Source organism: Protopterus annectens, chromosome 13.part0 (assembly GCF_019279795.1).
Source record: "Protopterus annectens isolate FY-2018-M chromosome 13.part0, PAN1.0, whole genome shotgun sequence".
NCBI classification, from domain to species: Eukaryota; Metazoa; Chordata; order Ceratodontiformes; family Protopteridae; genus Protopterus; species Protopterus annectens.
In genome coordinates this window covers 570,943,247-570,949,573 of record NC_056747.1, presented here as the reverse complement: position 1 = coordinate 570,949,573, position 6,327 = coordinate 570,943,247, and the positions used below count along the sequence as shown (strand labels likewise).

Below are 6,327 nucleotides of genomic sequence, written 5' to 3'. Positions count from 1 at the left end.
TTGTTAGAAAGGAGGCCAGGCAGTTTACCTCATTCTGTAGTTACAGATCATAATCCTTTAAATTGATTATATAGAGCCAGTGGGCAAACTAGTACGTTTCTTAGATGAAGTTTGTAATTACATTTCTATAACTTGACAATTCAGCATAATAGTGGTGCCAGTAATATAAACACAGATGGCCTTTCAAGGTAGGAAACTTGCAGTGTAACCACAGGTATGTATTATTTTGCCCAAGCTGTATTTCTAGAAGGTCTCTTAACAAAACTTGTTTGAGATGTAGAAAAGGGAAAAAGTTATAATGAGCTAAGAGAAATGCAGGCATTTTTCAGAAGAGAAATTGGAGGTGAACTAAAGTTACTGAATTAAGAAATATTTAAGTATTTTTTATAACATAAATGTGAAAGAAACTGTATTGTGCTTGTCTTTCCAGTAAACAAGCAACGTACTGAAGAATCTGTATAAAATCATGTAGTTGTTTATGTGAAAATGTATTACAGTTTTGTAAGTAAATTGATTCCAAACATACTGTCAGAGTGCTTTTAAAGAATTCAATAAATAAAATGACATTTGCTTTTCTAGGGATGAGTAATGCTGAACAGAATGCCTTATTTTTAAATTCTGAAGAAAGAGGAAACAAGTTCCCTTGGGTGTTTTAAAAGGAATGACTAAAATGACTGTGCTGACTGCACTTTTAAGACATTTCCAAAAATCAGTGTGACTACTGAAATAGTAAGTATGTACTTGCATTCTGGAATGCACACAAGAGAATTGTGATGCTAAAACAGAGTTCGAGCTGAAAAAGCATTGCTTATATTTTCTTTGCAGCTGTTATTTAGATGTTCACTTTAGCAGAATATAGGACAAAGCAAATCTTCAGCTAAAAGTAATAACAGGACTTGTTTAGATGATTGTTTTCATTATGTCATCTGTCTGTTCAAACATTTTAATCTATATTCATTATGCAAGCCTGAACCTGTTTGTATATTTACGTTTGAAGTGTATTGCCTAGTTTTGTATATTTTAAGTAAGGAATTTCAGTATTTCATTTCAAAAGCTCATAGTTGGTGATTTATTAATATGTTTAAATGTAATTAACTAAGGTCAGTCATTTATTAACTGTTGGCATCTGCCTTTTGAAGAGTAACTACTTCAGGCTACTGTTACCATACAAATATTTAATGCTTGTGTGAGTATGGTATCTTGAGTGGTTTGGCTGGTGGCAATGTGTTACTGTGAAGGCAGAAATGGAGTGCAGATATTCAAGAGATATCATTAATCCCTCCTGGAAAATATTGTGTTTATCTTGTCTGTGTGCACATAAATGTATGGTCATATTTCAGTTGTGTCATATATTCTTGCTGGCTCTTCAGCTGGTGAGATCTTAATTATGTTTGTGTTGGTTGGAGTCTTGTAAATTAAATTGCATTAATATATATATATATATATATATATATATATATATATATATGCATATATATATATATATATATATATATATATATATATATATATATATATATATATATATATATATATATACACATATATTTTATCTTTAATGTTATTTATTCAGTCACTGAAGGCAGTTGTACAGCTACAAATCATTGTAAATCAACAACACATATCTGCAGTTACACATCTTCACCTTTCTTTAGTTTATTTTTCTTGTTTGCGGTATTATAACATATTAAACTGGTTTCAAGCCATTTCTACAAAATTCCAAAACACTAATCAACATCTGTGCGAGACTCAGAAAAAAGCAGGGATTGAGGAAATGGCCATTCCTCACTATAGTGCATTCTTGGGGTTAGTATCTATACTTAGCAGGGGGTGTGGGGTATAGCCTTGCATGTGGTGGGTGTATGAGGGCTAGTTCCCCCTGCAAAAATAGTTTTTTTTTTCATTGTTATATATTTTGATTAGTGAGTTGCAATCATTTGTCCATCGGTGATTTGACATTCTGTGTGTGATGCTGCCAAGCACAATATGTTTTATCTTTATGAGACTGCTGTAATAAGTATATTCTCATTTACATCACTTGTTTTGCATTTACTGTATTTCAGAAGACTGTTGAGCTTTTGGAAGAAAGATGGCTGATTATTTACTTGCTCATAGAAGCTGAGAGATTTATTGGTACAAACCTTACTATAAACATTTCTGTAGCATCCCTGTGAGTTTGCAGTATTGCTGACATAAGAATTTTAATTGGCTGCTCTAATTATGGTTGTGACTCTCTCCATACTAGGAGAGATGTGTATGCTTAGATGAAGAGGGAAAGGGTTATTTATATCAGGCAAAAGGAATGGAAACTGGCAATCCTTGTTCACACAGTCTGAAACCATAAAATCTAAGCTTAGTAACAGTCCCTTTGCCTCATTATCTCTTCCTTGGGTATTTGTTCTTATTTTTCATATATGTACTATATTTCCTCCTTTATTATTTATCCTTCACTTCCTGAGTCGAGTACAACCTGGTACATCCTTATGTCATTCATAATTTACAACACACTGAACTCTGTAATGATGATATGGAGCAGGTTAGCATTTACTGCTGTAGGCCGAAGATTCAGTTATTTTCTAGATTTGTAAACATTTTCTTTAATCGCTGTTTCAAATTTTAGTCCTGTTTTTTTTTTTTTGCCAGACCAGTTTTCTGTATACATGTCAATTTCCTGTCATTTCTACAACATTCCTTCTTTTTGTAATGCCCCACACAGGATGTTTGTCTCTCTCAGTTTGTTTCTTTTTCCTGCTTATTGTGCAGAAGTGGGGCAACTACTGGTCCTATAACTTTGCCCATGCTCTGTCTCTTGGCTAGCACAATTTTTTTAGTAATATTTAACTGACCCCTACTGATTGGTGTTGATATCACTCCACCAAAAGACCTTATCTTAGCTGATCTGCAGTTTTAATGTAGAATTCTGCTTTCTGTACAACACCTCCATGGCAGGCCGGTATTCTGTTTCTATACAACCCACTCAGTATGGACTTTAAGACCAGTCCTAGGTTATGTGATCTTCTCTTTCACAGGTGGCTGCTAATTATTCTTCATATGGAAAGAAAACCTTTCAGCTCTGTCTTCATTTCTGTGGCCACAGCAATTATCATCTTCTCATGCTGTAGAATTGTGTTGCCAGGCATGCTACCACATTTCTTAATCTCAGGTTTATTCTTCTCAAAATCAAGTCCTCCATCGATTTTTGCTTGCATTGTACCCTGCTTTGTAAACTTTTTACTTCACATCTTGGGTCATCAACATAAAGGACCCTTCCATTCTATTCAGCCCCTCTGGTTGGTGTCTGTACAGAGGAATGTAAGACTAATTCAGTGGTAGCAACAGTTACAGAATCCACTTTTGATCATTCTTCTGCCCTTCAGATGTCTACTGTAGTCTAATGTTGTTTCACGTGCTGTTTCTCTCATAGTGTACTGTAGCTCACTTCTTAAAGTTCGGCATTACTGTGAAACCTATGTTTGCCTGTGGCGTACCTTTTTTGACATAATTTTATGTCTGTGCACCCTGTTATGCTCAAAGCCAGATCATGATCAAATGGGGCCCCTAGGCAAGGTAATGGAACAGGCCCCCCCTGCAACCATTTGTGTCTCATTAATTGGGTGTCTCCCCAACTACCATAAACATTGTTCACAACTGTCAATTTCCACACTATTTTTTTTCTTTACTTTTATACAGAGATGTGGATTTAATTTAAAACTTATAATTTATTTGTAGCCTCTTTTCAGGGCACACCCAAGGAGGTATTTATTTTACTAGTTAAATATAGCCAAGGCATTGGGGAAATTCCCTTGCACTTTTCAATAAGTGTGATGACATCTTTTACATCCACCTGAGCTACCACCACCTCAGGCAGATGGAGCCTGGTTTTTCGTCTTACCCGAAGGTCGACACATGCAGAACCCCCCCCCCCCCTTATGCTGCACTGTAGTGTAAACATTCCATCTACCTGGTGAGGGAATAGAAACCACATCCTTCTGCAACAAAGGCAAGTGAGCTACCAGTTATGCCACTGACACTGCTTTCAGATTTTGTGGCAAAAATCACTGATGGTCATTTGTTTGTTTGTTTGTGTCTTTCGGCTTTTTCCGGTTAGGGGTCGCCACAACGGAACTCCGGTCCGCTAATTATTGGCAGTAGATTTTTACATGCTGGCTTGCCGGGCCTAACGCACAACCTTCAATGAAGGAACGCCCATTCACGCATGTTGCCACACAGAAGACGCTCTAGCTGCGAATCGAACGGGCAACGTCTAACTGTGAGGCGACAACGCTACCGCAGCACCACCACCGTCATTTGTTAAACACAGCAAAATGCTTGTTCATTGAAAACAGACTTAACATGAGCAACAGTAAAGTTCTCTTCTGATGAAGTTCACATTAATGGAAAATGCAGTGAAACTTACTTTCATTGAAAAAAAAACCTGGCTAGTGGCTGATTAAGTGTACCTTGTTACTCGGTCTGTTTTTAAACTGTGGGCTTCCTGCATACATTTCTAGGACCACCCATAAATGAATGTATTTTTTTGATTCACCTTCCTGATAATTTTAAATTTCTAGTTTAATGCAGCAACATTTTTTCCAGCAGGCAGTGAAACAAAATATATGAACCAATAATGACTAAAGTACCCATTTCAGAACATTCAGCCAGCCCTGACGACTGACAGTAATTCTGAATGATATACCAAAGGCTCTAGCAGTTTAGTGTACATGATTAAGGCTCATGTCTCTGGTAGTTAAGGTAAGGATTTGAGCTTGAGCAAGTGGCATAATTAACTGCCTTCTGTATTAAGGGCATTTTACACACACACACACACACACACACACACACACACACACACACACACACACACACACACACACACACACACCCCTGCTATCCCTGTCTATTTGGGTTACAGTACCTACAAAAAATGCTGATGTTTGGGTTTTGGGATACCAAGCAATCAAAATGTTTCTTGGCTGGAACTGGAAGGTCTTAATCCAACAGAAGTGCAACAATATCAAGCATGAAAACTTAAAAACAAAAACGAAAGTTAACTTTTTTAATTAAATTAATGTCCTGGCTGGGGTCCCCTGCCAGTACTGGGACCTAGGCAGCTGTCTAGGTCATGTAATGCTGGATCAAGCCCTGAACTAGTCCGTTACTTTAAAGTCCGAGGTTAATACAGGATTAGAAATGACACAAAACACCAAGGCTCAAACTTAACAATTTATTAAACAAAAACTTACTAAATAAACAGAAAAACTAATAGATCATGTACTTACAAGCATATGCATAAACAAAATCATCTTTGCCACTGATAGGGAGACTTTAATCCTATCCAGTGCAACTATCTGTTCAGTCAAGGCAAGGCCGACACTGGCAAAATGGCTCTAAGCTCAGTTCAGGCTGGTGCTGTGATCAAATCCGGATGATGACGATTTTCTTTTTAGCCTTTGAGCTTTTTATAGTCTTGAACAAACAGGGTCAACAGGTTCAACTAATGACATATTGATCACAAGCTCATCATGAGTTGATGGAATATTGTAGAAAATATGACATTACAAGATCATCATGAGTTAATGGAATATTTTAGAAAATTACAGATAATTTCCTAAGTTGTAAACAAGTCTCGTAATGTCTGGCCTTGTGCCTTACTTCCCTTTTTCAAAGAACAGTTAGCTCACAAACTTGTGATATAGTTCCTCCTAGAAATCCCCATATTCTGGTAAACATCTTTTAAGCTGATAAACAACTTACAGGTTAACAAAAGTTCAGTAATACCAGTAATCAGTGAGCAAGTCCTGCTCTTAAGCATATTGTATTGTTACAATATTAGCAGCACATAGTGAGGTAGTGGCATGTCAGATCTAGCAATAATCAATCTAGCAATAATTAAACATACACAGTGATATGTGGCTCGAGGCATAACAAAAACTGGTAGACTGTGTGGATCCGTCACAAGCCCTGGTTATGATAAGTACAGGTTGAGGGGCTCCTCATATATGAGCTCTATGGGCACACAGGAAAAATGACAAACATCCAGACTCTTAAGTGACAGCTTTTGAAGTTCTAAGTGAATAATATGGTACTGCCCTAACTAATGCTCATGTGACCCAGGATCATTTAGTAGCTTGAGCATCGGATGGAACTGGGCAGGGATGGTAGACCACAGCCAGTTACATACTAATATGATGCCTTGTGGGAAGGGTGATGACCCAAATGGGTAGCCTGGGAGTAGGTAGTGCACTCATCAAGCCACCTTCCAGTGACAGCCTTCAACACAGGTGTATTGAAATTTGGACTCACATGAGGAGAGAGTTGTGAGTCTTT

At 37.2% G+C, this 6,327-nt stretch overlaps 1 protein-coding gene across 1 annotated transcript in view; it reads left to right on the top strand.

The window, feature by feature from the left end:
- Positions 1-610: 610 nt before the first annotated feature.
- Positions 611-6,327, top strand: part of DTX2 (deltex E3 ubiquitin ligase 2) — a 1,297,167-nt gene continuing 1,291,450 nt past the window's right edge. Inside the window, exon 1 of the mRNA XM_044054219.1 lies at positions 611-729. The gene's annotated coding sequence lies outside the window, so the exon portion shown is untranslated. The remainder of the gene's footprint in view (positions 730-6,327) is intronic.